This window comes from Corapipo altera, unplaced genomic scaffold (genome assembly GCF_003945725.1).
Source record: "Corapipo altera isolate COAL_440 unplaced genomic scaffold, ASM394572v1 175, whole genome shotgun sequence".
NCBI classification, from domain to species: Eukaryota; Metazoa; Chordata; class Aves; order Passeriformes; family Pipridae; genus Corapipo; species Corapipo altera.
In genome coordinates, this window is record NW_020884942.1 from 1864731 (window position 1) to 1891901 (window position 27171).

Consider the following 27171-nt stretch of genomic DNA (forward strand, 5'->3'; position numbering starts at 1 on the left):
GATCTCCAGGCTGATGGATAGAATATGTTTGCATCACTTTTTCCCCCTCTGATCTTACTCTTTGTCCACCTTTGGTGCGTTGTGTTTGCAGTGTCTGAGAGCAAATTTTGCTCAAGGAATGTTTGTGACTTCCCTTGTTCCTGGAAGGATTATTGCTTACCTGGCTGATATTGATAGGGCCCATCCTCACTGCAGTGTAAATTGATTTGGTTTTGGATATATGCTCTTATCTTAAAGGTTTAGGCCAGTGTGTGCTACTTTTGGCATACAACATGACTTTCTAAAGCCAATGCTTGTTCCTTATCCTTGTGCATTAGAATTCGAGGCCTTCTGAAGTCCTTCAAAGTCAAACAACTTACTAAAGTGAGCACAATTGCTTTAAGTTGCATCTTGGTGCCCAGGGCTGTAAACATGAGAAGCAATTCAACATGATTTGTGAGTTCTGTTCTGTTCTCTGAACCATTAAATTCACATGCAGCTGCTGTGATGGAAGTCCTACTCCCCTTACTGGTGTCTGCATTGCCTAAAGATATTTATTTCCTATTCAACATTTGTCAGAGGCATAAAGTTTTCAGTGTGTTTTCTAAGTGCTGGAGTATGTACCTGAGCTAGTAACACACGTGTGTGCTTTCTGCACAGTGAGGAACATCTTCTGTTGTGTAGCATTAAATGATTAAAGTGTGAAGAGGACTTTACCCTTTGGAACTTTTTATTTGAGTTCCAGCAGTTTTTTGTTTGGATTTTTTTTTGTTTCATTCTGTATCAAACTGGCGACAAAGTAGAAAGGCTTGAATCTCATGCTGATTATAAGCTCTCTTCAAGCTTGGAGAGAATGGATATGTAGGCCCAAGAACTGTTCATGTACCCATCACCTGATGCTATTAACGTTTGTATGAACAGTTGAGACAGTAAATGTAGTGTTTCTGTCACAAACAGTGTGTAGGAACCCAGAGAAATTTTCTGATAGCTGTACAGATGAATTTGCTTCTGCCTAAACTAAAAAATAGAAGCAGAATGAGAGAGGGCAAATAACTTGAACCAGAGGAACCATAAAGAAAGAGCAATTTTGAGTCTTAGTCTCTCATCGCTGGCCTGTAAGACCTCTCTGAGTTCTCTCAGTGGAGTGAGAGAGAATAACTTACTTATTTGTACTTGTAAGACTTTTATTGCAAGTTAAATTATCTTTTTTTTTTTGCTCTAGAGATATTCATGTACAGTAATTGATATCATCAAAAGGGAAACGTGTGGAACATGGAGCTATGCTAACTTAAATGTTAACATGTTAGAATAGCAATGCCCATGTGGATAGCAGAGATATTTGTTATTTCCATGTGTCACTGTCTTACGTAATTTTGAATAACTTAATATTCCTCCTCTAACATCATCTTGCTTCTTTCTCCACCTTAGACACCAATACAATACAGATGACAAAGGATCTTAAGCTGTGCCAGGGCAAGTTTAGGTTGGATATTAGGAAGAAGTTTTTTACAGAGTGCTCAGCCACTGGAATGGGCTGCCCAGGGAGGGGGTGGATTCTCCATCCCTGGAGGTGTTTAAGGTGAGACTGGATGTGGCATCAGTGCCATGGGCTGGGAACCACGGCGGGGTTGGATCAAGGCCTGGACTTGATGATCTCGGAGGTCTTTTCCAACCTGGTTGATTTTATGATTCTGTGATTCTGTGACATTCCATGTATGGGATAGGAGAGGTTATAATCTTTATTGTTAAAAAAATTGCCTGCAAGTTTTAATTATGCTCCTCACTTATCTAGAAAAAAGTCGTACGTCCCCCCTTCACTCTTCTAATGAGGTCATGCCATTCTAACTGGAGAGCTATTGAAGAAGAAACCTCAAAATATGTCAGAACAAAGCTGACAACATATGTTGTATTTAGGCAATCCCATTTGACACACTCTATTGTGATTTTATTTAATTAATTGTCTCTTTTTTTTTCTTTGTTTCCCTTTGTTATTCGGCAAAACATTTTGCTGAATAAAATGACAAAGGAAATCTGTGCTTAAATTCACAAATTAGTGTTTACTCTCCAACTGTGATCTGAATTATCATCTAAATATTGTCTAAATAGGATGAAATACCTATTTCAAGAGCTGGCAGGATTTCTCCTGTACTTTGTGAGGGTGTATTTCAGTGTTTGTAGCAGACAATTAATACATATAAAATCTGTCAATAGCAGTAAAATGTCTAATGATACGCTTCCCATCTCCGCGTAGGAAACAAAATACTCCTTTCTCAACTGCAGATCTTAGGGGTTATGTTTGTATGATAAACAGAACATCAGTGTAATTGCCAATTTTACTTGTGCTACTATGCCACGGAAAAAGGCTGGATTTCCAATATGACTGGGAACTGAAATATTTAACTGAAGAAGCCAAGTGTAGCCTGCTTGTAAGAGCCAGAGACAGAAGATTAGCAGCAGTGAGGTTGGTGTTTAAATCAGAATTGTAATGGACAGCACACCCTGGAATGTTCCCCACTTCTGAGAGCTGGTTCAAGCGCAGAAGGGATCCATTTCCCATATGTGCTGGCTACATGTTTAAAGCTGGGCATGCAATAGTTGGATTAATTGCTTGGCAGGGGTTTTTATGTCAGGCTTATTGACAGGAAATTAGTTGGAAGAATCTCTGGGAAACTTAGGACAAACACTGAACTGTTGGAAAAAGCAATATTAAGACATGTATCACTTCTGACTGATTAGAGGGTGACTCCCCCAGCATCAGACTTCACACCATGGCAACCTGAAACTGGACCTTGGTATGGAAGCAACATTCCTTGTGGTACTTGTCTAAAATGTAATCTACAGATTTTTGAGGTTTAGGCAGGAAAACATAACGCAAATCAAATTTCTTGGTGTATTTCAAGGTATCTGGGTAAGAACAAGAGTTGAAAATCCACGTCTCTGTCGTCTCAGTGGATGTAAAGGGATGCTCTTACAAACCAAGGAATGTGAAAAGAGCTGTATGGAAACACTCATACCTCTCTGCTTACTGCTGTGCACTGGGTTCCCCTGAGGAAACCCAGAGTGCAGAGTTCCAGCAGCAGCTGCCTGGATCCTCTCTCCTGGGAAAGCAGGAAAAGCACTTTTGGTGCTCTTACCTGAAGTAAGGTAGCAAGATTTTTGTCTCTGTGTGTTCCTGGAGCTCTGTACAGGTCACTAGTGTCAGTGTGAACAAAAGTCAAGTCCAAGAAAGGATGCCTTCCAAGGTCATTATTTACCTCAGGTTCACTATACTCTAAATGGAATCTCACATCCTGAAACACTAAAAAAAAAATGTTAGCCTCCTAGTATGGAATTAAGATCACGGCTTTTTAAAGCTCTTCTCATGCCAAGTATTTTTTCAGAGTGCAACTTGTAGCTGGCACAGAGAAGGGAAGGGGAGAAAATATGGTGATGAAGTGGTTTGATTTCTTTCACAGGAGCTCTTGGGGATCAGAGTCTGACTTCTGTTAAACAGTGGTTTCGATTTTTTTCTTCTAACCTGCTGCACATCAGGCAATCTTCTCAACTCTCATTTGTCTGTCAGACATATCACTTATCTTGGAGCTCATAGAAGGCTTGAGAGCTATGATTTTTTTTTTTTTTTTTTTTTTTGGTGCTATAATGCTATTTCTAACACATTGTCTCAGTTTTCAATTTGGAGTCATTCTCTTCTCCCTTCTGTAGCTGTTCACCTGGAGTTTGATGGTCAAATTTTGTGAGATATATCTCATCTCCTCCCTAAGCGAGCAGAACAGGATGGATAATTGCCCATTGGACTCCAGTTGGTGAAGGTCAAGGTAGTCTCTGCCTGGCCTATCCTCTGCTTGTCATACAACTCTGTTATTACAGGATTTATTCAACCCTATAATCAGCTGAGTTTCACTGAGATGGAACCTTCTGCTTCACTGAGTAGGTTTTTTTTGTGGCAGTGCAGCCAGGCTTTGTCTGCCCTTGATGGCATGGATTAAATGTCCACAGATTTTCTGTTCTAGATCCTTCGTTCTTCTAGTTCTCATTTAAGAAACTGGTTTAAGAAAAGAAAGAAAACAAAAGGGGAAACACCAGTAAACATGAAGTTGATTATGGCATACCATAATCATCCTAAGTCCAGTATTTCTCAGCAGCCAGTGTCCATAGTATTTCTGGAGAATATGGATTAATCATCTTGTGTGAAGACAAAGGTCTCCAGAGTCTTATGATGAGTTACATCCCATGTTGACCTGCTTCTTCAGCATCTGTGAAAGGATCTGCATTGTCTAAGCTGGAGAGACAAGGAGTTGATGGATGGACCACTTGGTGAGTGAGGAATTGGCTGGATGGTCACACTCCAAGAGTTGTGTCCGGTTGGAGAGCAGTGACAAGTGATGTTCCTCAGGGGATGGCACTGGGAGCAGTGCAAACATCTTTATCAGCAGCATGGGCAGTGGGATCAGAGCCCCCTGAGCGTGTTTGCCGCTGACACTGAGCTGTGCGGTGCCACTCGCTGCAGGGAAGGGATGCCATCCAGAGGCACCTGGACAGGCTGCAGGGGTGGGCCTGGGTGAACCTCATGGGATTCAGCAAGGCCAAGTGCAAGGTCCTGCATATGGGCTGAGGCAAGTTTATAAGCTGGGTGGAGGGTGGACTGAGAGCAGCCCTGAGGAGAAGGATTCGGGGTTGTTGGTGGAGGAGAAGCTTGACATGACCCAGCAGTGTGTTCCTGCAGCTCAGGAAGCCAACCATGTCCTGGAGCAGCAGGAGGTGATTCTTCCCAGCCATGGCAGGGGGTTGGAACAAGATCTTTAAGACCCTTTCCAACCAAAGCTGTTATATGTTATAACTCAATGAGTACATTGCTAAGGATGAGTTTTGTCCTCACTTAAACTCAGATCTACTAACTACAGAAGTGTCGTGCAGGCTGGAAATGGTAGCAGTCTGTGCTTATGTGTAGGACTATTAAGTGTACTTAGTAGGAATATTGTTCTGTCAAGATTATATTGGTCCTGCTACAGACTTTTTATCAAGTTTGCATAATGAACTTAGTTGTGCCTGGGTGGAAACTGGTTTCCAATTGAACCGTACTGGAGAATATCTTGAGGCCTTGGAGAATTCCATACATTCTAATAATGAATTTCATGAGCATTAATTCATGAAAGTTGTGTTTAATGTCTGTCTGGCCTTGGCCAAATCAAAGTCAAACCTTAGTCTTGCCTGTTTAAGCTAAAAGATCTCTGGGGAAGAGAATATAAACCACTCTCTGCATGTGCTTTTTAGGCTGCTTGAAAATTCTTTTTGATGCAAGTTTTAACCTGGTCTCAAGAGTCTGCCTTCTGACTAGTTCAAAACCAACTTTGCTGCTTTTTTGAGGTTTTATAGTAAAGTGATTGAAAATCTGTTATATTTTAGGTTAGGGAGGCTGTGCTAAGGAACTCAAATTTGTAGTACAAAGGCTGGGATGCTTCAAAAGGATAAGAGCTGGGGTCACCACCAGTCCTTCAGACTTTGGCAGTAACAGAGAGTTTTCTTTCTTCATACCTTGATATTTGAGGAGTACTGAAATAAGTGGATTGGATTAGAAAATTTTGAAATACTTACAGTGCCAAAATATCAGATACAGTACTATGGGAGTTGGTGAGAATTTGGGATGAGTTTTTATGGGACTTTCTGTGGATCTTCTGGTTTAATCATACTGATTTAAAGAGGGGATTTATTTTCTCTTTATCCAACTTAGAAAAGCAGTTCTCTTTAAAACAAGATTTGTCTTGAGTCTTGGCACTCCAGAGGTTTCTACAAGTTGGGGATGGTCATTGTGGAGGAAGTCCTTAGTGCTGCTCTTCCTGACATGAGCTGCTTTGGGGCAACAGTTCTTGTAATTGGAATTTTACTCCCAGAGTCCAACTTCAGCTCACTGATTTCATGAAAATAGCTATTTCATAAGCTGGTGGTTTGTGCCATAGCCTAAGAAAAACATTTTTAAGAGCTTTTTTAGGAAAGGCATGTTCTACACCTGCCCTTAACTCTTCTGTCCCTGAGGCCTGCTATTTGATTTTCCAGAGACAGTGTCTCAAGGGAATGTATGATACTCAGTGTATGCATTGTTCCAATAATTTTATATTGGAAACTATAAAGAAACACTTTAGTTGGTCCCTGCAGATGACAGAAGTAAGGACAAAAACTAAATGATTCTTTGTGCCAGTGTAGAACATTTCTTCCTGCTTTAAGTCATCAAGATGGAATAAATTAAATTATGTGGGCTTTAGTGAAAAACAGCTTACCTGCCTCCAAATACAAAACTCCTTCTTAATTAATATGTTCAGAGCCTTTGTCAATGTGGAATGAGTATTTATTTGGTTATAAAATCATACTGAAGAAGAGAAGCTGCAATGTTATATCTATGTATTTGCTTCTGCCTGATTTGAGAATTCAGAGGCCTTACATCCATTCAGAGCTATTTCAGTGCTGAAAGTTTTTGCTGTAAGAACAACTCAGAAAATGCTCCATCTCTGAACAATTCATGCTGCTTCTTCATACGTGATATTCTCTGGAGATGCAGTTTCTGTTGAGAAGCGGAGAGAAATCTATTCCCTGATTTTCAGCTGGAGGAAACAACTGTCTCTCTGGAACAAATCAGTGTTTCAAGGCTGAAATTGCTTGAAGATAATGCCTAAGAGTTTGTTAACCTCCTTGTTTTGGGGCTGTTAGACTTGAAAACAGGAGGGTCACTCACATGGAAAATGAACCAAGCTCCACATCTGGCTTTTCTTTACAAAAAAACCTCTCTCATGGTTCTGGGACTGAACTGTCCACCACTAACAAGTTACTGACTCTTTTTTATTTACTCGACTGAGTGTGAAGTGACAGTCTCTCTTTCCTGCTCTCCTTTAATGGATGAGCTGCTCACATCCAGAACTGGGTTCTGTTGCTGTAGAAGATGCTTTTCTGCATGTTTTCCTCCCCAGAAAATGGATGCTGTGTAAACCAGTGGCTCTGGGCTGTTCCTTTTTGCTTGCAAACAAGGTGCAGATGGAGGGATGAAGTACAGCTTTTCAGAGTCTGGGGTAAATTTTGTGCAAAATTTTGATAAATTTAGTGAAGAAAGGTCCTGGCTTATGGACTGAGGAGGATTGCTGGAGGCTTTGAACTCTTTGACCTCTGCCACTGTGGAGTGAGAGTAGAGGAAATGGCCTTGGTAACTCAGGACATTAAATACTGAGCCTTCCCTACACAGACCTCATCTGTGCTCCCTGCAAGAAAATTCACTGTCTGCAGTGGATTCACTTATTCATGCTTGGGGGGGAGCAGAAGAGGAAGGGAGGGAGTTAAAACAGTTCAGTGTATGCAGAAATAAATGGAAAGATTCCCAGTAACTTTGATGGATTTTGGATTTGGAACTTAAACTCTAGTATTGTGCTCTCTTCAGTAAAAGATCTTCTGTTTTTCTACTTAAGCAAAAGTTCTTTAAGACTAAACTGAACTTTCCCCTCAAGGTGCTTGCACTGAGGATTTATTGCAGTTGCTCTAAAGCAGCCATTTCTGTGCTTTTAATACATTAACAGTCTGCCAGTTGAATAACATTGTATGTTTGGGTGGAAGAAAAATCCAGAGATGTGCTACAGATAGTGCTTGGAATGGTAATGAGAATGGCAGCTCAGTAGGATTAGCAATGCAAAAAAGGTTCCAGTTAATGAACAATGAAAACATTTTGGCAGTTGTGGGGTTGATTATTGCAAGGCTGTTCATGCTGCTATAATTTAAGCATCTAACGTGACTGTCCATTATCAGCTCAGATTTTGAGAGGTTTATTATTCCATCAAAACATTAATTCTACACTGAGAGTTGGCATGGAAGGCAGGCAAGCGAGTAAGTTACGTTTGAAGTGCTATTTGTATATTTAATAAAGACTGTAAATGAAGCCAGGAGCCAAGTTTCTTTAGGCCCAAATTAAAATGCCTGTTGTCTTATTCCTATTAGAAGGGCTTGAGAGAGACTGCATGGGCATGAGCAGATGATGCTGCTGGAAATGGTCCTGTTCAGTTCATGGGCAAGCACAGCTCCAACTGTCTCCACTGTCCCAAGGTCTGCCTGTAGGAGATGGACCTTTTATGAGCACCAGCTGTGCTGAAGTGGCTCTGACTGAATTTACTTTTTGATGTAGAATTGTATAGAGGGTCAAGCCCTATAAGGAAATAGTAACATTTTAGTGCTGCTGCAGATGCTGAGGGATGACTTCCATGTTGCCATGGAAAACAACTTTGCCCCTGACATCAGGGAAAGCCCAGTTAGTGCTGGGCTGACCTTCCCAGCAAGGTTTGTCAGCAGAAGATAACAGGAGGGATGGGAACAGTGACTGCCAACCTGTGGTGTCCTGTGTATGACAGTGCAAAACTAAGTTCCAGGGTGACTTAGAATCAAAGTCTTCAGACTCTTTGCTTTCCTGGGCTGCTTACTGCTTTGGTTGTCATCTGATGTGAAACCAGTAACACTTCTGGTTTCCCAGTCAGCTCTAGTCAAAGCTGGTTTCTCAGTGTTGGCAATCCCTGACTGAGTAAAAATGAGCACAAGTACCCAAAAGTAACACTTTGTTAATAAAAGTCAGGGTTTGTTCTGTGGGATAGAAAGATCTCGAATTTGGAGCGAAGATTTCCCCGGACTTGTATTCTCCTTCTGATTGGTTTCAAAATTTATTTACTTCCTCCTGAACTGTGTGTCTCCTGTCTAAGGGGGCCTTCACCCAACGGTCCCGAGTGCCCAGTTCCCCTCTGCAGCAGATGGTGTGAGTAACCTGGCCCCGTTTCCTCCGTCAGGGAGCAGCAGAAGGTGCTGCCAGGTTGTTGGATGCCGTGGATGCCTTGTGGTGGTTGCAATTTAGTTGCAGAAAATGATGCTCCCTGACAATTAAATAGCACAGTTGGTATTAAGCAAATCTGAATATTATTGTCTCGAAAATGGTGTAGAGATCTAATCAGTGTGATTTTCTTATTGCTGTGTAATTATCTGTGAAAATAGCAGCTCAGCCTGATTCTTTGGTGAACTGTGTGGATTATTGCACTGGATGGTTAATTCCAGGCAGCAGACCTACTGTCCTTCCCATGTGGAGGGGTTTGCTCTCTGCCTCACCACTTCTCCTGCCATATTAATTACTATGGAGGTGATTACTTTATAATACACTGTGGGTTGGAGTTGGCAGCACTGTCAGTCACTGTGAGTCAGGTTTGATGTGGTTTGTGACGTTATGGTCTTAAGCAAGGAGACAGTCTGGGTCCCTTCTCACACAGATGCTGATGGAAATTTTGAACACTAACTTTTTGCTGGGTCTTAATCACTCTTGAAAATGATTGGGCACCAAGATAAAGATGCTGCCAGAGTGACTTCATTAGGGTCTGTGAAAATAAGTTTTCTAATACATAAGTTCTGAAACTCTTTTTGACTATTATTATTATTAAAACTATAATAGTTTGGGGTTTTTTTACAGACTTTTATATAGATGCTGGATGTTGCAAACTTACAGCTTGAAGGACAGTATTGTAGTTCATCTGTGCAATGCTTGGAATTTAAGTTGTTCTGTTGGATTTGTGCTTTGCTGCCAAAAGCAAATGCATTTAGATAAAGGATGATCTTTGAGTCAAACAATGGCATGTAGTAGATATGCTAATTAATATCTAACAGCTATTTTCTTTAATGAAATTAAGTGCAGAAACATCTTAGCTATTTGAATGCATTTAATCAAGTCACACCTCTGTATCTTTTGCAAATTGTCTTAGGGATAATAGTCAAAATAGAAGCAAATTTTCTGCATGGAATATGTTGAAATTTAATGATAATATAACAACTATTCTATTGAAACTAATTTAGAAGCTTATTTCAGACACTTCATTTAATGTGTTAGCAAAATAAATTATATGTAATTGTAAACAGCAGCCTCACAGTGTGAGTTACTGAATTAACAATGGGATGCAGAAAGATGTAAGAAGTTAAGAGGATAAAAGCCCACTTGAAACCATACAAATGGTTTCTGATAACCACAATCTGGTGAGATTCCCTTTCCTAAGCCAGTTCTTGTAGCTTTTAATTCTTTCTTTTTGTTTTTTTCTTTCTATTGTGACAAAGTTGCTACAAACTGGCAACAGTAAACTAAAAGCCTGGTAATGCAGTGGAAGTCATGCACTAAATAGGTGTTAAATAGGCATATTTACTACCTATTTAGGCAGTTAACTGCTTTTTGCTTTCACTGTCTGAATTCCATAGTTATGAACAAATCCTTCAGATGCCTAAATCTGGTGTTACTCCAGTGTTTAACTTGACTTTTCCAAGAGGCTACCTTATTCAGAAGTGAATTAAAGTCAGAGCTAGGTGTGCTCTCCTAGGCAGGTGAGTTGCTTTCACATTTTCTGTTTCATTTCTAGGAGAACCACAGTCTTACAACAAAATCTGTTTAAAATAACACAGTTACTGTTGTCCCTGCATTCAGAAATATATTCACCAGTATTTCTTGCTGGTTCAGCCAGAGTTAAATAGTACAAAAAGGCCACGTAAGCCAGCATAGGTGACACTGTACCTTGTTCTCCCACAGTCAGCCACCCTCCCTGCTGTACAGAACAGCCTGACTGTGCTGGCCCTGACACGGCAGTGCAGCTCCTGTTACTGAGAAGGTGTTTCTCTTCATTAGAAATTGATGATCAGGATATGTTAATATTTTAATTGTGTTTTAATACAAGACACAGAGGAATTTTTGAGGGGGCATAACTGACTCTTTATTCCCATTCAGAAGTAGGTAGAAACGGTGCAGTGATTTGCAGCAATTCTTTGAGTTGGTTTCTTCAGGCGCAAAAACTTGTTTTTTGGGATTGTTCTCTCAGTGATAGCAAGGTAGATTAGATGACCAGAGCACAAAAGCTGAGCTGGTACTGTGACAGTGCCAGGACTATTGCAAGTGAAACAGTCGGGTGGGTTGAGCATCTCTCAGGTGGGTGTTTGGAGTGATCCAGTGGGAAGCAGGTGCCTGCCAGGGACACCAGGCTGCTGAAGGGCAGAGATGATCCAGACTGTAGTGAGACGTTGCACGTGGGCAATTTCCCTGACCACTTTTTATTCCATTCATTAGTGCCTGCTCAGCCTGTCCCCACAAGCACAGTCCACACTTCTCGAGCAGCTGCAGCTGGCAGGGTTGAACAAGCAGCTTCAGCACAGATAAGCAGTTTACCAATTCCCAGTGCTTGGCCTGGAACAAGGCAGGTGCATTTACCTACTTTACACCAGATTTTTGGCTGAATCCTGTCTGCTGCACCTAATGATGTGCCTTGGGTGGATGTTTTTCTCACTTCTTGCTAACCTTTCTGACAGGACTGACTTGCACAGTACCACAAGAAAGGCTCCTCAAGGGGCTCCTTGTTGCTGCTGTAGTCCCTGTATAGCTCAGTGATTTTGCAGCAAACACAAGCTGCTGAGTCTGATCACTGCTGTACAAAGCAGAGCAGCTTTTGAGGTGCAAAGGCAGCCCGAGCTGGGGACCATGTCAAGATGTGTCTGGGACTGCTACAACCTGGTAGTGTGTCACCATAGAAGCAGGCTCCCCAGTGGAAGCACCACACCTATTCCATGGTGACAGCACAGCTACTCTGAAGGAAGATAGTGCCACATCTCAGGGAGTTAAATTTTCTCCCAGATGGCTTACTAAGTTGTTGTGATATCCTGGGTGATTCCCTTAATATCTCCTGTGACAGAACTACACATTTGCAAACTGTTTGGCAGAAGGTGACATTTGACTCTCTCCTAGAGCTTTTCACAGCACTGACAGGAGCAGAAGATAGGCCCCTCAATTTATCCTTGTCAAAAAAATAACTCTGGAACTCTTGACAGACACGTTGTGTAAGGAGGCACTGTTTTTAGAGTTGCTTTCTAAAACTGAACTCGTGCTCAGATTTCCTGAACCAGCATTTCGATGCCTAGTGCTAGAAAAGCTGTATATCAGCATAGCATTGTGCTGACCATTCAGAACAGCCTGTACATCAGGAGAGCACATTATGACTACTTATCTCAAGTCAGAGCACTGCCAGTGGGAATAACGATGTGGTAACAAGGATTCCAAGCTCGTGGTTACCTGGTTACCTGGGGCACAAGGAGGAAGAGTCATGTGGACAGACAGATTTTAGATCATATCCTGCCTTGGAACCTTGATGAGTTTTAGAGACTAAAGATAAACATTTTGAAAATAGGAAGTATCACACAGTACAAGACACCCCATGTCAGATGAGAAGTTTGTAGCAGGGCTGGAAGAAACAGTCTCTTATGTCTCAGTTTCTGAGAAACAAGTCTATTGTCTATATTTTCATAATGTCATTTTTATCAAAAGCCCAGTTGCTTTTCTGGGGTTTGAGTGTTCAGATCAGTCCGTGGAATGAGTGTGCTGTGCAGATGTACAGAAGCCACCATCCAGTCAGTCTGCCGTGTTTCAAACCAGGGAAACAGTCCCTGGAACTAGAGTTTGCCTCAGGGATCTGGATTTAGGCTTCTTGCATGACTTCAGGCCTTAAAACTGGATGTGGGTTGGTTTGGTTGGTTTTTATCTCAGAGAGCTTGGTTCTCGTGGCTGGGGGATGTTCTTCATGTGAAGGGATGGCAAGGAGAGAGGAGGAAGCCTGGGCCTATGAATGCAGCTTCATACAACTGCTGTGCTCAGGCCAGAGGAGCTTCTGCTCCAGAGGTGTGTGTGTGGGTATATCCTTCCCATAATCAGGATTGTCCAGTTTTACTGGCAGTCCAGAAATAAACCTCTCAGGGATCTGAGTCACTGCAGTTCATTAGTATTCTTTTGTTCTTTTTTTAGCTATTTGTGGCAGTTTCCTGAAGTTTGTGTTTTTCCCAGCCGTTCTTTACAGAAAGCTGCTGTGAGTGCTGGATGGGTTTTTGAAAATCACCATATTGAAGTTTCATCGTGTTGGACCAGAGCTTTCATGATGATCATTTAGGCCTGGTTTTGGGGGGCAGTTGTATCTGCTCATGTGCTGGAGCTTTACAGGTTTAGAAATGTAGCAGCTGCTTCTTTCTGCCATCAGCATTTCTGTTACGGGAGCTCTTCTGCAAAGGGAACGCAGCCTCCACCAGGAAGGAGGTTTGTGCTTCCCAGCTGTGTTCTCAGCTTATCTGAATTCACTTCTTTGGATTCATATTGGGTTAGGATTCTGCTCCACTCGTTATGTCTTCTTTTTAGGGATACCAACCTCAGGGATTGAAAATAACAGACAAAATACAGAAGTTGTTAACTTTTTAAGGCACATTGGAATGGACAGTGGTCAGAGAAGCTGTACTGAAGCAGAGACCTCAGAGCAATTCCAGCCAAGGTGCTCTAGGAGCATTCAGGAGCTGTTTTTTACACCCACAGTCCAGCCAGCTTTGGGAGAGTTTTACTGCAGTGCTTGTGCAGTGACATTAATTTGAGTTTGCCAGTTGTGTTTGCAGTAGCTGCTGCACTCTGGCTGAAGGGAACACTGCTGAGGTGTCAGTGTGTGCCAAACATTGTGCACAATCAGTGGTTGGTTTGGGTTTTTATTGATGAGGCTGGTTCTTATATTTACATTTGGACAGATTGGAAGGTTCTTCAATATCCTGTGGATGGGGGATAAAAAAATCTCTTAGTAATTGTGTAAATAATTTAGCATAATTGTATAGCAGCATCAAATACTCTTCACAAATATGTAGTGAGTTTCAAAGGATCCAGTTATACTTTCCCCTCCTCTGCAGTGTATTATACCTTACAAGAAGCCCAATTGATTTCACAGGAACTACTAATAGATTAATACTCGATGCATAAAAAGTGGCATTCATCTTTGAAATTAATTCAGCTTTGATTGTGATCTTCTCATAATATATTTCTAAAAAAAATTTAATTGGATAGCACAAGTGTTCAACAAAACAGCTAATTTAACTTAATCTTGCACTGTCTGTATTAATAAAAAAGCAAATTTCAATTTGTAATTAAGTCTCACTGAAAATCTGACTCTTCCTTTGAAGAAATGTGATGTGTGGAGACAGAGATAAATTAGCCATTGCCTGGTCAAAGTCAAATTGCCCCTGGAGTAGCTGCTACTCTTCATCTTGTGTACAGAGACCAGGTTGAACCTTTTTCTTCAGGACCAATACTTGAAGTTGTACTATATGAATTACCTCTGTCAGAGAACATGTGATAGGAGACAGTCCTTGCACTGAAAAGATTATTAGAATGCAGGATAAAAGGGAATAGACAAAAATGTATAGGCCTTTTAAAGAACCTGGTTCAGGTTAATCATTAGAGTGGTCCCTTAGACTCCAGTTGCTCCAGGGATTTGGACAGCTCTCCAACATGCAAGGACTGAGCCTAAACTGAACCCCATGTAAAGCTTCCATTCACCAAGTTATCCTCTAAGGTGGCAGAGTGCTCTGTGCTATAGATGGTACTGCAAACCTTGGGGATGGCTCATGGACCTAACCCATGGCCAGCATCTTCTGTTGTGTTCTGTGCTCCTGGGAGCAGTCAGCACAGTGGAACCAAGAGAAATGGCCTAGGAATTCCAAAGCTGATATATGTTTTAGAGAGCATAAAACCTACTCACCAGACGTTGACCTTCTCACCACGCTGTATGAGTAGCAGATCTTGCACTCTCAATTCTGTTATAGGTGTTACGAGTCTGAACTGAATTGAGATGTGCTGATACTGGCCCAGCAAGAAAATTGTTTGCTCGTTCTCTGTAACCCTTTGTCATAGGATATGAAGAGCATCATTTTCCATTGCACCTAATAAAGTGCTGGGAATGGGCTGGCAGAAACCCCAGCACGTTGCAGTGGGAAATGATGGGGCACCAGGCAAAGGCATCCAGTGATGTTGCCAGAGTTCACCTTTGCCCAGTGTGATATATTTGACTGCAGTCAGTCAGGAATTCAGCAAAGCAGCATCTATGACTCCACTGTGGACAGCAGTGAAACCAGCAGTGTTCCTGGAAGCTGAGAAATGAATCATTATTTTCCATGGCTCCTTTTTTATGGTCCTATGGAGTCTTTCCTTATGCACAAAGGGCTGTTTTATATAGGAGTCCTTTACAGTTCATTAGGTGGTTAAGATGAAATTATGCAATGTCTAAGGTTTAAAAACTGCACGAGATTTGGGAGTGCTGAGAGCAGGAGGGGGCAGTTTTGGTATGAAATCAATAAGGAACTTTAATGAAATTAGTAAAGACAACACAGTGTTGAATTAGCCTATGAAACTTGTTGCCCAGGGAGCTGTTGAAGGTGGGAGCTCTGGAGAGCTGCCGTTGATGTGGGCTGTGGAATATAGTCACTGTTGTGGTGTTAATTTTTATAAGAGGGCTATTAAGCTATAGACCTGGGATTGTAATAGTTATATGTGAATCAGTAGCTATATGGAGAAATCAAAAGATTTCTCTTGCAGTTGAAATTTCTTATATTTTCTTCAGTGGATTCCATAGGGCCTCTGAGACCTTTACTTCTGGTCTAGTTGGGCAGTGCTGTGTCTAGCATACATGCTACATTATACACCTGCCCTGGGAAAAACTCTTGGTTTTCCTGCAGATTTAAGACTTTTGTCATTTCACCTAGTTATTTTTTTCAACTTTATTGACCACCTGCCAGCCTACTGCAGCATCACCAGAGTATCAGAGGGCAGTGAACATGAAGTGTACTTTCTCCAGAATCCATAAGTATTGGGTTTGGGACTTGAGGAGGCTCTGCAAGCCATAAGTTTGTTCCAACCTCCTGCTAGATTGAATGGTATAATTTAATTTTTTTTTCTTTTTTTTTACTCCCTAGAAATATTACTACATCTCAAAGCTAGGGGAAATTTGGATCAGTTTAGTGATCACTTGAGTGGTTTGTACTGACAGTCTGTATTTCTTCCCAAAGCAAAACACCAAGTATCCCTAAGAGTGATATTTGTTTGCCAGACTGTGTTGTCACTCTCGGGGACTACTGGGTTTGGTTTTTTGAAATGGAAAAAACTACTACTACTCGTATGTTTTTAAGAAAGAACCAAGAGGTTTGATACGTACAGGGAAAAATACATTTGTAGGGGCCACACGTGAAAACACTTGCAGAAAATACTTCAAAGGTGTTTTGCTTTATGTTAGTGAGGCTGCCTTGAGCAGATGTTTGTGGTAATAGCAATGATGGAGCTTGGATGTTGGGGTAATGACAAAGCCTAATATTATGCAAAGTTTGAATTTGGCAATTATACTTATTCTGCAGTACACTTCTAGTTCAAACACATTTTAGATGGATCTTACTGGATCGGGTTTTATGGGTCATCTTTCAAGATTTTGGGTTCAAAACAGCACAGCAGGATGTTGAACTCTGCTTTTACAATTCCCTGCGATGTGCTTACAGTGGAGTGTGTCAGATGATGGTCTGCTTTTTTAGGTGCTTAAGTGAGTTTGAAATCATGAAAATTCTCACTTCAGTGGTGATTGTCCCCACCCCAGTGAGAACTGTGTGGAAATCTGAGCCCCCCTAGAAACAGCTGTAGTGGAACAGGCTGGGGGGGTGGTGTGGAAGGTCCAGCAAAACTACATGACTTGTGAAAACCTTTACATGGAATTTCTGTCTTCAGCATCTTTGCCCTTTCAGCTTGTGTGTTGCTCTGTGCTGTGATACTGAAAACACTCATTTTAGGACCAACTGAGAGCAGCAGCTCTCAGCTCCTGGTGTTAAAAAAAATCATCCTAATTTGTTGCAGGGTGTGCTACTCCTTCTCCTGAAGTTCCTTGTTGCTGGCACATGCAGTGCTGGTTCTGAATGCCTGGGACTCAGGCTTGCCTGCTCTCAGAGACGTGTTTAAGTGCCCCATATCGGGGTTTCCTGCAGGATGGTCTGTGTGCCATGGACTGTGCTGGCACAGCCCTGCCAGCACTGCCCTGGGGGGGAATATGGCAAAGCCTCACAAGTGTCTCTGGTTCTTTCTCCTGCCTCAGTGTCATCCTCCCATAATTTCTCCTGCATGTTCTCAGTAGGAATATGATGGATTTCTTGAGAACTCATTTAGTATTTGTGTGCAGTCCCTTAACATGCTCCAGGTGTGGTTTGCCCTAATGCAGGCAGCTTGGGTTTCTCCAATTCCCTGCCCTGGATGGTGGGGACTGTCACCCAAAGCTGGCCTATATTGCACACCTGAGGTCTCATCTTCCTAGCCCCCCTTAGGATCACCTTCAGAGCCTGGGGACAAATCAACCACACAGTCAGAGGAGATTCTCCTTGGGGAATAGCTTGCCCAGTTTGTATTGTTAAAACTTAATGAGTTCATGAGATTGACTCTGCTGCAATTATTTCTTGGTGATGTATAACAAGTAGCTGTTCTTACAGGCTTATAAAATGTTCCAGAGCTCCATTAATTTGCCCTTCATTAGCTATGTAATTTTGCTAATGACCTGAGATATTTAGAGGCATTGTCCTGTGAGAATTATGAGTTTGACTGTGAGGCCTCACAGAAATGCTGTACACACAGCCCCAGCCCATCTTACCACCAGAAATTCGTTCTGCCCTGCTGAATCTAATTGTATTTTTTACTTTTGTACTGAAGTAGAGTCATATCCTATTGATAAATGAATAATTATTTCATATATGAAATTACACATTTAATGGAAGTTTGCAGTGTTAGAGTGTAAGTGATTAAATTTGTTAATTGTGTAATATTGCTGGACATAATGATGCATTTAACCATTAACAGTTTTCCGCTGCATTGCCTTTTAAATTCTCATAGTAGTGTATTATACATTCTTGTTGCCTTTTCATCAAGTGTTAATAATCGTGGAAAATAAAGGTTAGAGTCTGGAAAGGAAAGTATCCCAACTGTGATAACAGGAAGAAAAATGATGTGTGTCACTGGAGACCCCAATTGGTAAGGCAGTGTCTGAGCAGTATATGGTATGGGAAATACTGGGAGCAGTGAGCATGTTCATATTCACCACATGATCCCTCCTTTGCTTTTTCATTTTCACTGTACAAAATTACAAAAATAACAGAGGAATTTGCAAAGAAATGGTGTGAGGGACAACATAGGCTGTAGTTCCTACGTTCATCTGTCTGAACAGCACTTGGTGTCCATCAGCCCTGGAGATTAATATGGGATTTGTCACATTTCCTTCCTGTGACAATAACAAGAGGAGAACCTGCACGAGGCCTGGACTCTGCCATACTCCACAGTGTGTACCTTAATTTGCCTGGAGACAAAAGGTTTGCCCTCCCTAATAAACAGTATGTGATGCAGAAAGCAAGTTCTGTGGCCTGTGCCATTGGGCTGGTGCTTGTAGAGAGATGACCAGGACAGCTCCAGGTGCCTTGGCCACTGCTGCTATGTGGGAACATGGCTGTTTTCTCAGCTTTTCTGGAGTAAATGGCAGCAACTGAACCACAAGGGCTGAATAAGTGCCAAAATCAGAGAATCACAGAATGGGAAGGGACCTTTAAGATCATCTCATTCCACCCCCTGCCATGGGCAGGGACACCTTCCTCTAGACCAAGCCCCGTCCAACCTGGCCTTGAACACTTCCAGGGATGGGGCAGCCACAGCTTCTCTGGGCAACCTGTGCCAGGGCCTCCCCACCCTCTAAAGAATTTTTTCCTCATATCTAACCTAAACATGCTCTCTTTCAATTTGAAGCCACTCCCCCATGTCCTGTCACTACATTCCCTTGTAAACAGTTCCTCTCCCTCTTTCTTGTAGGCCCCCTTCAGGTCCTGGAAGGCTGCAATTAGGTCACCCCAGAGCCTTCTCTTCACCAAGCTGAACAATCCCAATTCTCTCAGTGTATCCTCACAGGAGAAGTGCTCCATCCCTCTGATCATCTTGGTGGCCTCCTCTGGACTCGCTCCAGCAGGTCCATGTCCTTCCTGTGCTGAGGACCCCAGAGCTGGATGCAGCACTGCAGGTGGGGTCCATCCCAGGGGATCAGCCATGGCTGGGCCCAGCCCACTTCTTTGCAAGTGGGGATGCTACATGTGACCAGGGAAATGTGAGGAGTGGGCAGCAGAACTGGAGAGAAACGCTGGATTTATGTCCCATGACAGCCCGTTATTTGATTGTGCTTTCAATGTTTCCTTTCTCTGCAGCTTGTACCTGGTAAGAAAGCTGACTGGCCTCTGTGTTTTGGGTGCAAGATGAGGATTTCCAGAAGGGTTATCTTTACTGATATTGAAGTAAATCACCTTTCATAGATCAAGCAGATCAGGCAACGTATATCACCGTTAGACTAAAGTTGAAACAATCCTTTGAAAAGCCAGAAAAGCTTCAGAAACTGGCTTAAACATTATCTTTGAAAGCAAAGTCATTTTGCTTCAAGATTATCACCACAATTTAGATGCTGTACATTGTACTCGGATAAAGAGGGAATTTGGCAGATGAGCTTTTGCCTCTGGAGCCCCCAGATGACTGGAACCAGCTTCCCTTTCAGCTTAAATCAGCAAACAGCATAATCCCCTTTAAGCCTGGGTTTAAATGGCTGTTTGAAGGAGGATTGTGCAAAATCTATTTCCAGTAATATGGTTACTGGAGCTAAAGAGTATGGGTTGTTTTCATGAGTTTTTTGGATGGCCCTGTGGTGTGCATTAAATTATTGCAAGAATCCTGCAGTAGATGGTTTTCACTTAATCTTTAGGTGTATGTGCTGATGGCTCTTTGATAAAACTGAAAGCAGCTCTTGGTTCTTGGACATTTTTTTAAGTGCAGTGAACAGACTAGCTGTCAATACCCTGAGTAGTCCCTTATGCTGGCTGTAGGAAAGGTGCTTGTGTTTGTTGTGTCCATCGTGAGTCCCAGTTAAAGGTCCCTCTCCTGACGTGTAACACCAGAGTGAGAGTCACTGATTGAAGTCAACAGGAGCAACTTTTCCTCCACCTGCATTTGTACCTCGGATGGAATAGCTGTGTCCTTACTGGTATTCCTTTTTTGGGGTGTATATTCCTGTCCATTCTGGCAGGTACAGTTTGAAGTCCCAACTTTCATGAAGTCAAGGCCAGAGTATGCTGCACTTCTCCCCATCTTGGGCAGCCCAGTCTGGGGTCCAGCTCTGTGGAGGCTGAGGCCTTTTGGCCTTGAGCCTTCTCCAGTTTTTTGGGCATAATGTTCTTGAAAAAAAATGTACCTATTTGTGGGCTTCAGTGACAGAGTTATCTCGTTGGGAGATTAACTGTATGTGAATATTTATTAGGAGTACGAGCAAAGAACTTTCCTGCAAAACTGCAAGCAACACTCAAATATCTGAACTAAATCACAGGTTTCTGAAATAAAACATGACATGTTCTCTGCCTCTGCTAGAGCAACTGACAGTGGTTCTGCCAGGAAATAAATACCAAAAAGATTATTTCTTTCTAGATTTCCCCATCTTTATTGCTTTTGTTTTCAATGTAAGTGACTTCTTGTGTACAGTTCTTCCTTCTTTTCCACCTTCCCCCGCATCAAGGTAGAAGGCAAAAGCTGGAGCTACTTTTTATAGTTCTCCAAGGCAAGGTGTAGCAACTAATGTCACAAAAATGTGATAATTAAAAATGGAGGAAGAATAAATGTTACTTCACTCACACTTTCAGAAGCACCAAGATGAATGTGTCCAAGTGGGTAGGCCAGCATCCAGGCATCAAGGCATGTTTCCCATGTGGCCTGGCCAGGATTCCTGGAGACAGAGAAGAGGACAAGCTATGCTGGCTCTCTAGTCCTTGTTATGTATCCCGTAACCTTCGAAACTTGGTTAAGTATGTGCTGGTTTTGAATGTGCCTGGTTTGTACCCTGCAGGAGCTCACAGTAGTTGTGATCCTGTTGTCTGTCTCTCCATGGTTAGGATTTACTTTTTTTTATCTGGGTATTGACTTGGCTCTTCTCTGTGTCTTCCTACCACCATCTCCTCATGGGTTTACTCTCTGTTTCAATATCCTTTATTTTTCTTATCTGGGAGTTGTTGGATCATGACATGCTGTCAGCACCTGCCATCCTTATATTCTTCCTCCCGCTGTTCCTTCTGGTGCTCCCACACCCGTGGCCTCCATTTGCTCCCTGTTCCCACTGCTCTCAGCATTATCATTAGATATTTCTACAAAGTGACCATGAGAGTTCATTCTGCTCATTACCCTGCTGTGCTCTGGAGATCCCTGCATTCTCCTGCAGTCTGTTGTGAGTTTGGCAAGTTGTGTGAGCGCTTTAATTTATTTATCATTTCATATTTCGGATATTTAAGTGAATTGCTGGCACTGCACAGATAATATCTGTAGATCTTAACAACTGATCATGTATGGTTATGGTAATCTGGAGAAAATGCAGATGAACTATGAGAACTGCTTCATCTATAAATAAAACCATTTAGCTTCAAAGCAGTATTACCATGGAAATTCTTCACTGATAAAGTATGGGAGTGGGGCTTTTCTCATTTAGATTTCCTGAGCTTTTTATTTTATACTGACAAGATGCCAGAGGGAAAAGAGCTATAAACTCAGTATTGCATATTTAAAAGATGGTATTTTATTTCATCTTCTTAATTCCAAATCTTTCCATTTACAGTATACAGCCATGAATTTAAATTTATACCAAATGAGGAAAAAGGAATAGGAAATATTATTGTTGCCAAGCTAAATCCAGTGCTCACTGAAAACTTCTGACTTTGTTTCGAGTTGGCTTTGGTCCTATATTTGTAAACACTTTCTAATCAATATTTCTCAAATACATTCAGGAAACTTCCTCTGAACCACACACAAGATGAAGAGCCCCTAAGGGAGGATATCTGAGAGAAAATACATTTAACTGATCTACGAGAGTGGTGCACATTAAATCCAATCTCTGTGAATGCAAGATTCGGTGTGTGCCAGTCTTGCCAGGATTTACTTTCTGTTGGAGCTCTGGGCCGGACTGAGCTCCATGTGACATCAGCCTCACAGGTGCTGCACTAAGGAGGTGGAAGGAGCTGGTCAGAAGCTACCTTAGATATTGCTGTGCAGGTTCATAGCGTCCTGAGTCTTCCATGTCTTGTGCCTGGTAATCCCTATCTAACAGAGTTAGTAATCAGCACTTTGTTTTGCTTTTCTGAAACTACAGTTCTGCTGTTGTTACTGTATTTGTGTGATGGCAGTTCACTCAAAAATATGAACTTTGTCCCCATGAAGCATGGGTGCATTATCATATTTCTGTGGGGTTATTCAAAGCAGCGGACAGTATTTTTTCCGACAAGATTTATGTTAATCATGTTGTGCTGTACTGGATATAAAGTTGGCATAAAGTCACTATTTATTTGATTTTTTTTTAGGTGACCTGGCAGAAGTGAACTGTGCTTTGCATCTGCACCTCCCATGCCTTTCAATTCCGTCACAATTATCTGTTACTGCATTTGCTGCCTCCTGGAATGACAACTTCATATTGAGGTCTCTGGATCTTATCAGACTTTGGTTTCTAAATCAAACACAGAGACTCCTGGATGAAGCTCTAATATGGATCTAGGCAATGTTGTATCACACCTTTTATCCTGTGTCTTTCTGTGGAAACTTCTTACACAGCTGCACAATCTCCAAATAGATCTGGATGTGGAGTGGTGCAGCGATACAAATGGAAGTCAGCTAACAGCTCTTTGCAAGGTATGGAGAAAGGGCTTTGTTCCATTTCCATTTTTTAGCATACATTAAAACCAATCAGGCAAGCCAGCCCATCAGTGTTATTGGGAGAAGCCTGGTGTCTTTATGAATTAGTGATCAGCGGTTAAGATAACGCTTCCCTTTATTGATCGTACGCTGCTACATTCAATTAAAATGAGAAATAATTTCATGAAATTAAATCCAGCTCACTGGGGGTGACCAAGCATGCCGTGCACATTGTGAATATCACCCAAAGGAAAACTTCAAATTGGTAAAGAATACATTGGACCATCCCCCTGCTCAGAGCAGGAGCTGGCTGAGTGCCCTCCGCCCCGTCTGTGCACACGCAGATTACTCGTCCCCTGGTCCCCACGGCCTCAGCTCAGTGTTGGAGGAGAGCACTGTTAGCTGCTGACTGTGCACCTCATTTTGTCTTCCCATGGTAATGGTAAGGAAGTGTTACCTACTTTGATTAAGTGCATCACTGGCTCATCACGAGGCCCTCTCCAAAGCCATGCTGTGAACAGCAAGAGCCCTTGGGTTTTGGATCACTCAGAGTAGGAAAGCGGTGCAGATCCCCACGGGCTCCTTAGCAGAACTGAAGAGCCAATGTGAAGTCAGAAGTGCAGGTTCCCTTGAGAAGGTCATGTGTGACAGTTCAAAGGGGAAGGCTTTGTTGATAAGACAGCAGACTAAAGAAGTATCGAAGCATTCAAAACGGACTGTTCAACTTGACACACAGAGCAGGAAGCAAATGGATGTTTGGCTCCTCTCTGACCCTGGGAGTTTGAGATGCTTTCAACACATCCCTTTTGGCTGGATTTGCCTCTCCTCAGCAGATAGTGTTACACATTCCTTCAGCACACCTCAGTCACACATATCCCAGCCACTTGGTTTGCTGGTGAGCCACAAGGCTGTTTCACTCTGACAGTGCTTGATTTCTCTTTTTCTCACCTGCAGAAATCAAAGTATTCCCATACCTATCACTTAACAGTTGCTCCTCCGAACAGTTTGTTTCCTTTTCAAGTGGAAATCTGCAGATTTGTCACCCTTTGAGGATCAGATGAGTGATCACCACCCTTTGCCGGGAGCACAGACAGCCTTGGCTCTGTGCTCCCCTGTGCTGTGCAGCAGTAAATTAGACCACCACTGTCTTTTGTGGGGAAATGCCAGTATGACTCCTCTGGTGTCCCCAGTTGCCCCAGGAGGGAAAATCATCAAAGCCAGATTTTTCTCTTTTTCTTTTTCCTGAGAAGATGAACTGTAATAGTGAATTGTCCTCTAGCTTTCTTTCTTTCTTTTTTTCCCCTGGAAAAAATTGGACATATTTCACCTGTGATAACTTGCATCACATTTTCTACTACAATCTTGATTGAATCAGGTCAGTTGTACTGAATGCTGCGTATACATGTAAAACAATCCCTGCCCTGGTGTCTATAAAGGTCATATAGCAAAAGAGAAAACTTCTTTGAATGTGGGGAGAAAGGAGAACTTAAAAGAGAAAAATGTATTTTCTTCAGCCTCTGAAACTAATTTTCTGGGCAAACAGGGTGCTGGCTGGCACGTTCCTGCCTGAGTTGGAGGTTCCTTTTTCTCATGAGGAATTAACCACAGCTCATGTCAATGTGAAGTTTTGTATTTGTTGTGAACTTCAGGCAGAAGCAGCTCATATTTTATGGTTCTTTGATTTGTTAAAATGTGTAAAAATCAGCAGAGTGAGGATTGTTAGTTTTGCATATTTTAAAATCACAGAATCACAGTTCCTCTGACTTTGTTTAATCTTCTAAATCCACGGCTTGACTTTGTGATACATTCTTTTTGGGAAACAGAAGCTGTAATGCTTTAGAAGCTTATGCAGATACAGGTTTTATCTTTTTGAAACAATAATTTTGGGTTGAGGGCACGATCATTTGTACATAGTAATTCCGTGTTGGAGGTGAGAGGCTGGGAAAGAAATACAGCAAGAGCTGTTCGCTGAACTAGTTTAAAAATTAAACTGGACAAAGCTTTCTCTATAGATAGAAGTGTTACTTTATCTGCTGAACATTGATTTAATAATGTAGGAACTCCTCTGACAGCTAAAGCTGCCTATAAAACTTTTATGTCACTGTTATTACGGAATCATCACTTGAAGTGTAGGTTATATACAGTCATTTTTTTAATCACTAAATTACACTCAATGAATTTTCTAACAACTAGACTTTCCAAATGAGTTTTCCCTTTTTTAATTCCCCACCCAGCTTCCTTGTGGCAGCTGAAGGGCTTCCTACCTGTTGAATACTCCTTCTGGTGGCAGGAACCTGCTTGAAATAAATTCTTGCCTTCACAGTTTTGCATGTTTCCTTGAGCAGAGGACTATTTTAAAGACTTAAATGAGGACGTTTCCACGTGACACAGCTGTGGCCAGAGGTGTGTCACATCTCTGGATCTTGGGAATGGCATCCTCAGGAATATGAGGAAGTCTGTTGTGGGAACTGAACAGAAGGATCTGCAGGAAATCCTGAGTGAAGTGGAGGTGTTTGGAAGCATTGCTGTATGTTCTGTCTCAAACCATTTGTTTGAAGAACCTCCAAGGTTGAACAACTCAGCTCCTGCTGTTGCACGCAGAATTTTACTTTAATTTGGGTTTACTTCAAATTAGTATTAGAGCATTCACCTGCAAGTTAGTGTGTGAATTTTGCTTCAGTTACTTTAATCCATTTTCATTACTTTTCTCTAGACAAATCCACAATTACTTATTTTGGCCTTCCTTATTTTTTCCTACTGAGCTTGCTTTGTGATAGCAGGTTGTGATACTTGGGCATCAGAGACCAAGTCCAGCCTTCAGTGGAAGGAAGCAAGGCAAGATGAGAATTAATTTGCCTAATGTCTAACAAGTCTTCCTATTACATATCCAGTAGTCTTTAATGATGTCAGTGTTTTGGGGCTTTTTCTAAAGAAAGACTAGACTTCTCTTTGAGATTCATAGGATTGCTGAATTTGGATGGACATAAGGAGGACTGCAAGAAGAACATGTCTCCTACAAGAGTATCTCAGGAATGTAAGGGTTCCTTGGATACTCAAATCCTTCACTCCACATCCACAGTGAAAGCGTTTGGTGCTGGGAGCTGAGTGTGACAGCACAGAGGGAATTGCACTCATCGGCCCAGTGGAGCAACCCTCCCTTCCCAGGGTGGCAGCACGAGGGCAGAGCACACAGACAGACAGACAGACAGACACACACACACTGTGCTTGGGTGGTTTTCCTGCTGTGCAGCTCAGAGCAGTGGTGTGGAAGAGCAGTGATGTGCTCCTGCTAAACAGACCATCCAAGCATTACAGGAATTGGCGTCGGCTCTCTGGAGCTGCTCATGCAGAAACTTGTTAAAAACTCCAGAGGATGAGTGATATCTGCCTGGTGTTGCATGGCTACTGCTTCTCTGTTTAATCCCTGCTGGGTCTTCATGGGTTAATCATTTACAAGTGTGAGGTTTCTTGTGACATGCTTGGCCAAATCCAATGAACAGACTTCAATTTGAAGTGAGCAGAGTGTTGAAAAATGAAATGTTTTTGAAAGTTAAATTGCAGTCATTTATATGAAAATGCCTTAGGTAGTTCATTTCCCCCCACCCCAAAATATACTCATTTTATAGCACATTAATAATTCATGTGCATATTGGTTATAGACATAAAGCACAAAAATATACATTCTTTATAAAGCATAGACTTTTGAAACAAATAGGAACTGGTACTATCTGATGATGGTAATGCCTGATTAGCTCCATATTATTTAATTGTTGATGGCTGTTCGTGATTATTAATTGATACAAAGAAGAAACAGGATTCTCTGCAGTGGTTTGCAGGAAGTCTCCAGAAACATATCTCCTGTAACATCAGATTTATAGGCACAGCAAGATACACGTGAGGCAGCAAAGTTTAACCCTTGGTTCTACACTCTGGTTTGCTAAGCCAGTGCAAGAGGAAGATGGTGAATGTGTGGGATAACATGGATAGACACTTCCTCTGGGCACTAAAATAGGGATCTCCTAGGAGTTCCTAATTTGTGATGAGTGATTCTCTGTCAAGAGTCAAGGAGGAGCAAGTCCTATGCCCCACCCCTTGTTTTGTAACGAGGACTAGGCCACAAATGGTCCTTTGGCACATTGTGGTATTAAGGTTGCCCTCACTACTCTACTGACATACAGGTTTTTTATTGACTGAACATCCTTGTGCCATTAAAGGTTTAAATATTTTTGATATCCTGTCCATGGGTGCCTGTTGTATGTAATAGTTATGTCCTGCTCACATATGGCTGAGTTCCTGTGGCATAAAATAGACCAACAACCCCATCCTGGTAATGTTGGCAGAGTTGTCTTCCTGCCTACAGAGATTAGAAAACTGCCTTTCACTCCATATGAAGCTGGGGTAGGTTGTGCTCTCCTGGTAGGACTTGAGCTGTAAAATGTGTTGGATCAGGTGAATGAATACCTTGATGCCCATCACAGCTGGAATCTGAGAGCTGGGTGAGGAAGGTCCCAGGTACATGCACAGCTCAGGTGTGTTAATGTAGCTCAACTTTTACTGTTCTGGAGGAGGATGCAGGTGACTGCCACTGGAATGAGGGACTTGAGCAA

The 27171-nt window shown here is 42.0% G+C and overlaps 1 long non-coding RNA gene across 2 annotated transcripts in view; it reads left to right on the plus strand.

Moving 5' to 3' along the window:
- Positions 1–27171, plus strand: part of LOC113955899 — an 89683-nt gene that overhangs the window by 46354 nt on the left and 16158 nt on the right. For both annotated transcript variants that reach the window (XR_003530690.1, XR_003530689.1), the window contains exon 4: positions 22237–22561. This is a non-coding gene — a long non-coding RNA (uncharacterized LOC113955899). The remainder of the gene's footprint in view (positions 1–22236; positions 22562–27171) is intronic.